Raw genomic sequence first — 10,402 nt, 5'->3', positions numbered from 1 at the left:
TTGTCTTGGCTGTGTGCGTAGGGTCGTTGTACTGTTGGAAGGTGAACCTTCGCCCCAGTCTAAGGTCCTGAGCGCTCTGGAGCAGGTTTTCATCAAGGATCTCTCTGTACTTTGCTCCATTCATCTTTCCCTCGATCCTGACTAGTTTACCAGTCCTTGCCGCTGAAAAACATCCCCACAGCATGATGTTGCCACCAGCATGCTTCACTGTCGGGATGGTGCCAGGTTTCCTCCAGACGTGACGCTTGGCATTCAGGCCAAAGAGTTCAATCTTGGTTCCATCAGACCAGAGAATCCTATTTCTCATGGTCTGAGAGTCCTTTAGGTGCCTTTTGGCAAACTCCAAGCGGGCTGTCGTGTGCTTTTTACTGAGGAGTGGCTTCCGTCTGGCCACTCTACCATAAAGGCCTGATTGGTGGAGTGCTGCAGAGATGGTTGTCCTTCTGGAAGGTTCTCTCATCTCCACAGAGGAACACTGGAGCTCTGTCAGAGTGACCATCGGGTTCTTGGTCACCTCCCTGACCAAGGCCCTTCTCCCCCAATTGCTCAGTTTGGCCAGTCGGCCAGCTCTAGGAAGAATCTTGGTGGTTCCGAACTTCTTCCATTTAAGAATGATGGACGCCACTATGTTCTTGGGGACCTTCAATGCTGCAGACATTTTTTGGTACCCTTTCACAGATCTGTGCCTCGACACAATCCTGTCTCGGAATTCTACGGAAAATTCCTTCAACCTCATGGCTTGGTTTTTGCTCTGACATGCACTGTCAACAGTGGGACCTAATATAGACAGGTGTGTGCCTTTCCAAACCATGTCCAATCAATCACAGGTGGACTCCAATCAAGTTATAGAAACATCTCAAGGATGATCAATGGAAAAAGGATGCACCTGAACTAAATTTCGAGTCTCATAGCAAAGTGTCTGAATACTTATGTAAATAAGGTATTTCTGTTCATTATTTTAAATACATTTGCCAAAATCTCTAAAAACCTCGTCACTTTTTCATTAAGGAGTATTGTGTGTAGATTGATGAGGAAAACGTGAATTTAATCAATTTTAGAATAAGGCTGTAACGTAACAAAATGTGGAAAAAAATCAAGGGGTACTTTCCGAATACACTGTATCTATAGATATATCTATCTATCATTATTATTTTAGAGGAAAGAAGCACCTTGCTCTTGCTTGCTGGATAAAAAATAAGCTACAGCGTTCACAGAGTGAACTGGCGGGGTGGTTTGAATGGTGAGAGCTTCTCTGGTGGGATGTGATCCCATTGGCTGGTGGTAAAAATGCAATAATGGGGAATCCTCTGTTCTCCAGGCACCCAATGTTTATGTTTACAATAAAATCTATTACGTCAGAATGCCCAATGTTAGAATGTTTTGAATGAAATTAATAGAAAATGAAATACAGAAATATCTCATTTATATACAGTACCAGTCAAAAGTTTGGACACACCCACTCATTCAAGGGTTTTTCTTTATTTTGACTATTTTCTACATTGGAGAATAATAGTGAAGACATCAAAACTATGAAATAACACATGGAATCATGTAGTAACCAACAAAGTGTTAAACAAATAAAAATATATTTTAGATTTTAGATTATTCAAAGTAGCCACCCTTTGCCTTGATGACAGCTTTGCACACTCTTGCCATTCTCTCACCCATCTTCATGAGGAATGCTTTTCCAACAGTCTTGAAGGAGTTCCCACATATGCTGAGCACTTGTTGGCCGCTTTTCTTTCACTCTGCCGTTCAACTCATCTCAATTGGATTGAGGTCGGGTGATTCACGCAGTCTCCTCTGAACAGTTGATGTTGAGATGTGTCTGTTACTTGAACTCTGTAAAGCATTTATTTGGGCTGCAATCTGAGGTTGAGTTAACTCTAATAAACTTATCCTCTGCAGCAGAGGTAACTCTGGGTCTTCTTTTCCTGTGGTGGTCCTCATGAGAGCCAGTTTCATCAAAGCACTTGATTAGGTTTTTGCAACTGCACTTGAAGAAACTTTCAAAGTTCTTGACATTTTCCGGATTGACTGACTTTTGTTTCTTAAAGTAATGATGGACTGTCGTTTCTCTTTGCTTATTTGAGCTGTTCTTGGCATAATATGGACTTGGTCTTTTACCAAATAGGGCTATCTTCTGTATACCATCCCTACATTTGTACATTTTTACATTTTAGTCATTTAGCAGACGCTCTTATCCAGAGAGTGCATACATTATTTTCATACTGGCCCCCCGTGGGAAACGAACCCACAACCCTGGCGTTGCAAGCGCCATGCTCTACCAACTGAGCTATAGGGGACTACCTTGTCACAACACAACTGAATGGCTCAAATGCATTAAGAATGAAAGAAATTCCACAAATCAACTTTTAACAAGGCACACCTGTTAATTGAAATTCATTCCAGGTGACTACCTCATGAAGCTGGTTGAGAGAATGCCAAGAGTGTGCACAGCTGTCATCAAGGCAAAGGGTGGCTACTTTGAAGAATCTCAGTTATAAAATATATTTTTATTTGTTTAACACTTTGTTGGTTACTACATGATTCCATATGTGTTATTTCATAGTTTTGATATATTCACTATTATTCTACAATGTAGAAAATAGTCAAAATAAAGAAAAACCCTGGAATGAGTAGGTGTGTCCAAACTTTAGACTGGTACTGTAAGTATTCACACCCCTGAGTCAATACATATGATCACCTTTGGCAGCGATTACAGCTGTGACTCTTTTTTATTCTTCAAGCTCTGTCAAGGTGCCCTTCTTTGCGAGGCAGTGAAATCCCTGAGCAGTTTCCTTGCTCTCCGGCATCTGAGTTAGGAAGGACGCATGTCTCTTTGTAGTGACTGGGTGTGTTGATACACCATTCAAAGTGTAATTAATAACTTCACAATGCTCAAAGGGCGTATTCAATGTCCGTTTTTTTTAGTTCCCCCCCCATCTACCAATAGGTGCCCTTCTTTGCGAGGCATTGGAAAACCTCCCTGGTCTTTGTGGTTGAATCTGTGTTTGAAATTCACTGCTCAACTGAGGGACCTTACAGATAATTATATGTAGGGTACAGAGATAAGGTAGTCGTTCAAAAATCATGTTAAACACTATTATTACACACAGAGTGAGTCCATGCAACGTATTATGTGACTTGTTAAGCAATTTTTACTCCAAACATATTTAGGCTTGCCATAAAGGGGTTGAATACTTATTGACAAGACATTTCAGCTTACATTTTTTATTAATTTGTAAACATTTCTAAAAACATAATTCCACTTTGACATTACGGGGTATTGTGTGTAGGCCAGTGACACAAAATCTCAATTTAATACATTTTAAATTCAGGCTGTAACAAAAAATAAATAACAAAATTCAAGGGGTGTGAATACTTTCTGAAGGCACTGTAATAACTGATAATAATCAACTACTAAACAGAGACCGCTATTTAAGAGCTATTGAAGATTGAAATCAGAAAATAATAAATAATAATAAAACAACGAAAAAAAGTGTGGATTTTTCTCCATCTTCTGATTCAGAATATAGTATTTTCATAGTCATGGCACGTATTGTTTAATCCCAAATCGTATTATCTCATGCTTGGTAGCTATTGACGAGAGCGTAGCAAATATACACCGAACATCCAATATGAAACTTTTGACCTCGGTCAGTTTTGACACTGTCTATAATTGGCAAGGATGTTAGTTAACACTTCTCAAAACTTCTTGCAAGATAGCCAAGTAATCACATCAGAGGAATTATTGCATACTATCCAAACACACGTGCAGAGGGGAACGGGGCTAAATGTACCTCTTGCCATTCCTCTGTATCGGTCGAGGATCTTGACACTTCTGGGACGACTGCCGAGGATGCGCTCCCGTGACACCTTCAGTTCCAGTAGCTGTAGTTTCCTCCGCAATGCCCTGTTTTCTTTCTGGCTTTGAGTTATTTCCAAACGACACACTGCATAGTCGTCGTCTACAAGTTTACAGATCTCTGCCACGGCTGCATTCGCTAGCACCTCCATGATGGAGGCTATTTGAGTGTGAAAAACCATAACGTTACCATTACAGTTAGCCATTGTTAGTTAACGTTAGCAGCTAGTTAGCTAGCGTTACCTAGATAACACATCTATTAACCAAGTCCTGTCTCCAACGCAAATTAAAGACTGCCTGTGGTAAGTATGTGTTGCTGTGCAGTTAAATTTGTCTTATTTTGAGTTCCAGGGTGTTAATAAATGACTAAATAACCACAATAAAAACGCTAACGTGTTCTTGGTCACTGTTCACTTCCGTTTACTTCTTCCTCTTCGTGTGGTTTTTCGGCAGACTAGTGTTGTTTCGTATTGCTGCCTGTCACAGGTCGGAGAGTGAATTGCACATCTTGTTCACGGAAAAGTGAACAAAATAAAGAAATTGTGCCTTCAGAAAGTATTCCCACACCTTTACTTTTTCCACATTTTGTTGTTTTATAGCCTACATTTGAAATGGATGAAATGTCGATTTTTTTTTTGGACTGGCCTACACACACACAATACCCCATAATGTCAAAGTGGAATTATATTTTTCGAATTTTCTACAAATTAATTAAAACTGAAAAGCTAAAATATCTTCAGTCAATAAGTATTCAACCCCTTTGTTATGGCAATCCTAAATAAGTTCATGAGTTAAAATGTGGACAACAAGTCACATAATGGTTAGTCCCCTGTAGCTTGCAATGCCAGGGTTGTGGGTTCGTTTCCCACGGAGGGCCAGTATGAAAATGTATGCACTCACTAACTGTAAGGGATTTCACCATGAGGCCAATGGCGACTTTAAAACAGTTAGAGTTTAATGGCTGTGAAACTGAGGATGGATCAACAACATTGTAGTTACTCCACAATACTAACCTAATTGACAGAGTGAAAAGAAGGAAGCCTGTACAGAATAAAAATATTTCAAAACATGCATCCTGTTTGCATATTTTTTTATCAGCTCTATTGTTGTCATTTACAGACATTAATCATAAAATAAGTAAACTGATACATGAATCCTAAATACTGGTACCATTTTCTTTTGTTGATCTCTGCAGGTTTGTCATCTGATTTATTGGATCCTGGTGGAGATAAATTACATGACCAAAAGTATGTGGACACTTGCTCGTCGAACATCTCATTCCAATGAAATGGCCATTAATATGGAGTTGGTCCCCCCTTTGCTGCTATAACAGCCTCCACTCTTCTGGGAAGGCTTACCACTAGATGGTGGAACATTGCTGCGGGGACTTGCTTCCATTCAGCCACGAGCATTAGTGAGGTCGGGCGCTGATGTTGGGCAATTAGGCCTGCTTGGCCATGGAAACCCATTTCATGAAGCTCCCGACGAACAGTTCTTGTGCTGACGTTCCTTCCAGAGGCAGTTTGGAACTCAGTAGTGAGTGTTGCAAACGAGGACAGACGATTTTTTACACGCTATGCGCTTCAGCACTTGCCGGTCCCGTTCTGTGAGCTTGTGTGGCCTACCACTATGCGTCTGAGCCGTTGTTGCTCCTAGACATTTCCAATTCACAATAACAGTACTTACAGTTGACCAGGGCAGCTCTAGCAGGGCAGAAATTTGACGAACTGACTGGAAAGGTGGCATCCTATGACGGTGCCATGTTGAAAGTCACTGAGCTCTTCAGCAAGGCCATTCTACTGCCACTGTTTGTCTATGGAGATTGCATGGCTGTGTGCTCGCTTTTATACAGCTGTCAGCAACGGTTGTGGCTGAAATAGCCGAATCCACTATTTTGAAGAGGTGTCCACATACTTTTGTACATACAGTGTACTCCAGGAATTTTCATCTTCTCAGCTCCAACTTCCACAGAGACTCCAGAAATCATGCCCTTGATTGGTCCCCTCTTCCAAAAATCGAAGGCAGTCACCTCTTTCTCCTAGATGCTGGTGAGGCGCAACGCGCGCTCATTTTCTTCTGCCAACACACAAAAAAATCTACAAAATTCCACAGATTATTCCACATCACAGATTATACAGTACCCAACACTTTTTTTCACCATCTTGGCAACATCAAACGGATCTCCCAGGTACATCCTCAAACCGCACTCATACTACAAACTGTGAAGTAGTTGCTCCATGAGCAGTAGGCTTACTAGATGGTGTTTTAACTGTGATTTTAGCTCTCTTTACCCGTCCTTTAGTGACTGTAGTCCATCCAGTATTCTCATCACCTTCACTCTCATCTTTGCCAACTCCATCAGATTCAAGCTCGGTATCCATTTCCGCCGTTCTCTCTTCTTCTTCTATGGTATATTGGCGATTGCACAATTCAATATGTATCCCGCCACCTACTGTGCGGGATGGAAACAGGATTCCCAAAAAACGGAACAAACTACCAAAAAACTACCAAACTACCGAAAAATAAATAAATAAACTAAATCAAACAACTTTTCTGTTAAAAAATAAAACAGATTTGATCCCTACTCAGGCTCAAGGGGAACCTGGAAGCCAGGTACCCCTTGCAAGTCTTCAGATGTAAAGTCCCAAAGACTTTTCTGCCGCAGCCACAATAATGTGCAGTTTCTTAGACTTCTTTGAGACTTGTGCCGTACAGTTTATAACTGTGGCAATGAACGCCACAAAATCCACATTTTTAACACACAGGGTATATTTTGACTGGCAGCAAACATTTACTACAGGCAGTGGTACATCCACTACCATATCTTCACTAGCATCACTTGTTTTCTCAATTCTTTTAAAATCGCCTCCGCATAGGAGATTCGATTGACTGCACTAACTTTTGCCACCTCAATCTCCTTCACCCTTACAGGGCACTCCATGAACTCTGAATCATGATCCCCACCACAATTGCAACACCGTCATCCTTCTACACACCGTTCTTCAGTATACTCCATCTGGCTGCACACACTTGAAACATGGCCAAATCCTTTACAATTCTTACACTGCAATGGTTTGGGGACGAAAGCTCTTACAGCATATCTTACATAACCAAGCTTCACATGATAAGTATTTGCTCTTTATCAAAAAACAACAGGACCGGCAGACTTTATTTTTCTCCATTCACCCAGCGGGTCAGACGCCGGGCACCATGTGCTGCCACGTTATGTTGTCATGTTGTGTTGCTACCATGCTGTGTCGTCATGTGTTGCTGCCATGCTGTGTTGCTGTCTTAGGTCTCTCTTTATGTAGTGTTGTGGTGGCTCTCTTGTCATGATTTGTGTTTTGTCCTACGTTTTTATTTTTAATCCCAGCCCCCTTCCCCACAGGAGGCTTTTTGCCAGGCCATCGTTGTAAATAAGAATTTGTTCTTAACTGACTTGCCTATTTAAATAAATAAAATATAAAAAATGACTACTTTGACGGGTGCTCTACTCCGAAGTTCAAAACTAAAAAAACATGTTGTCCGGATTCTTTTGAGACTCACTGCAATCTTCAGAAATATAATTAATCAAAGTAAGACCACTCCTGGTCACTCTGACAGACTCCACTTCCCCAGCGCATACTTCACAATTTTAGACTCCTCAAACGTGTCTCCCACATATGCATCCTTACTCAACAAACGCATCCCAACAAGAAGCGATTCATTTTCATTCATACACATATCCTCCACTCCAATTTTAGACAATTTCCTTTTTGTTCCAGTTTTCGATACTACTGTTGTCTATTCAGAACATTCGTCTTCACAAACTTTTGCTCGACGCTCTGCTTGATTCGAACTCAGCATCCACTTCCGTCATCTTTCTTGCACAACAAAAAACATCCCGCCATTCTCTCTTCTTCTTCTTCTGTGGGTTTTATGCCAAAAGTTGTATTGGAGTATGTGAGTATGTGCGTGTGTGCTGGTCTGGCATCTGTTGTGGGGGGGGTGGGGATGTTGGGGGGGTATGGGATGGACCGCGGGAATTATTTGCTAGGATAATAATTGCTTGTCAATGAATTAAATGTAATACAATGGCAATCCTGGTTATATGTTAGAATCCTATGCGTGAACTGCCGACATTATTACGCATATTAATTGATAATGATGGAAAATAGGATATGCATAATAAAAAATTAAATAATAGTTATATAGATATATATATAAGAGGTGAAAGCATTGGAAATGCTTTTGGCGGTTAACCTGCTTCTGTTTTGTGGGTGGCACTGTGTGCTGTTTTTCGATGGATGGGTCCTGGCCTCTCGGGGCCTTAGGGATACGGAGGGACGTGGGGGGATGCTGATCACTGGGATGACGGCTCAACTTGGGATGGGGAGGGGCTTTAGCGGGGGAATTAGTGGAGAACAATTGAAGGGTTACTCTGTAGCAATGCAAATATCACGGTACAGCTATATGGACACTCAATCATTACGCTATTTTTTATTGGTGAATTTACAAACATATATAATGATAAATAGACTTGAAACTTGTATCTCATTATGGTGTATGGTGAAATAAGTATAGCCAGTTATAATTGTAATGGCTTAGCTGATAATAACAAAAGAAGAACAATATTTACATGGCTCAAAGAGAAGGAATATAATATCTATTGTATACAGGAAACTCATTCAACAATTCGAGATGAAGTAGCGTGGAAAAAAGAATGGGGGAAATATACTTCTCCCATGGGCAAAGAAATTCAAAAGGGGTGATGATATTAATTAATAGTAATTTCGATCCGAATGTGCAAATTGTCCAAATAGATACGCAAGGTAGATGGATTATTTTAAATATGGTATTGGACCATAAACAGATATGGCTCATTAACCTTTACGGACCAAATAATGATGATCCACAATTCTTTGACAATATATATAATAAATTATCAAGCCTGCAAGCAACTCAAGACAATATTATTATGGTGGGGGATTATAATACTGTTTTAAATAGCTCAATGGACCGAAAAGGAAATCACACCACAAACAATCACCCACATGCTCTTAAGGAAATTGTGAATGTCATGGATACATTAGAACTAGTAGATATATGGAGGCTTAAATATGCTGATCTAGTGAGATATACATGGCGGAGACTGAATCAAGCTAGTCGTCTTGACTTCTTTCTTATCTCATTCTCGTTGGCACCAAAAGTAAAAAAAAAGTGTTGATAGGGGACAGAATGCGGTCGGGACCATCATATAATAGGCATATACATTACTCTGACTGAATTTCCACGTGGGCGAGGATATTGGAAATTTAATCAAAGCCTATTAGATGATAATTTATTTATAATTAGAACAAAGGAATTTATAACTGACTTTTTCCAACATAACATAGGTACAGCGAATCCCCTCATTGTATGGGACACCTTTAAATGTGCCTTTAGAGGCCATGCAATTCAGTACTCATCTCGAAAACAAAAGCAATTTAGGTCAAAAGAGTTTATACTAAGAAAGGAAATAGAAAGACTAACAGAACAGATAGATGGCAATAAAAAACTGTAACATAGAGGCTCAGAATAAATTAGAGGAAAAACAAAAAGAAATGGAAAAACTTATTCAAGAAAGATCAAGTGTAATATATTATAAAAATAAAGCAAACTGGATGGAATATGGGGAAAAATGCACAAAATTCTTTTTTAATCTTCAACATAGGAATGCTACCAAAAAGAACTTAATGAAACTGGTTACAATTGACGGAGTCACCCATAATTCACCTAATGATATTTTGAAGGAAGAAACAAAGTATTTTAAGCATATGTTTTCTTTTCAGTCGCCTCCATCTCCTCTAACTGAAGCTAATTGTAGAGATTTTTTTCCTATTGATAATGTCAAATTAACAGCCACACAGAAAGACTCATGTGAAGGTGAAATTACAGAGGAGGAACTTCTGGATGCAATTAAAGACTTTAAGTCCGGGAAAACTCCAGGGTTGGATGGCATACCAATCGAGGTATACCAAACCTTTTTGATATACTAAGAGGACCGTTATTAGCATGTTTTAACCACTCCTATGTAAATGGTAGATTATCTGACACTCAAGAAGAAGGTCTGATCTCATTATTACTGAAACAGGATACAAGTGGAAAATATAAAGATCCAGTCCATTTACAAAATTGGAGGCCCCTTACACTTCAGTGTTGTGATGCAAAAATCCTAGCAAAATGTATAGCGTATAGAATTAAAAAGGTATTGTCGGATATTATTCATTCTAATCAGACAGGTTTTTTACATGGAAGATACATTGGAGATAATATAAGGCAAGTATTGGAAACAATAGAACACTATGGAAAATATGGGAAACCAGGCCTGCTATTCATAGCAGACTTCGAAAAAGGCATTTGATAAAGTTCGACTGGAATTTATATATAAATGCCTGGAGCATTTCAATTTTGGAGAATCTCTTATAAAATGGGTCAAAATCATGTATAGTAACCCTAGGTGTAAAATAGTAAATAATGGCTATTTCTCAGAAAGTTTCAAACTGTCAAGAGGAG

Source organism: Coregonus clupeaformis, chromosome 22, assembly GCF_020615455.1.
Source record: "Coregonus clupeaformis isolate EN_2021a chromosome 22, ASM2061545v1, whole genome shotgun sequence".
Classification (NCBI taxonomy): domain Eukaryota; kingdom Metazoa; phylum Chordata; class Actinopteri; order Salmoniformes; family Salmonidae; genus Coregonus; species Coregonus clupeaformis.
This window is presented reverse-complemented; position numbering follows the sequence as displayed.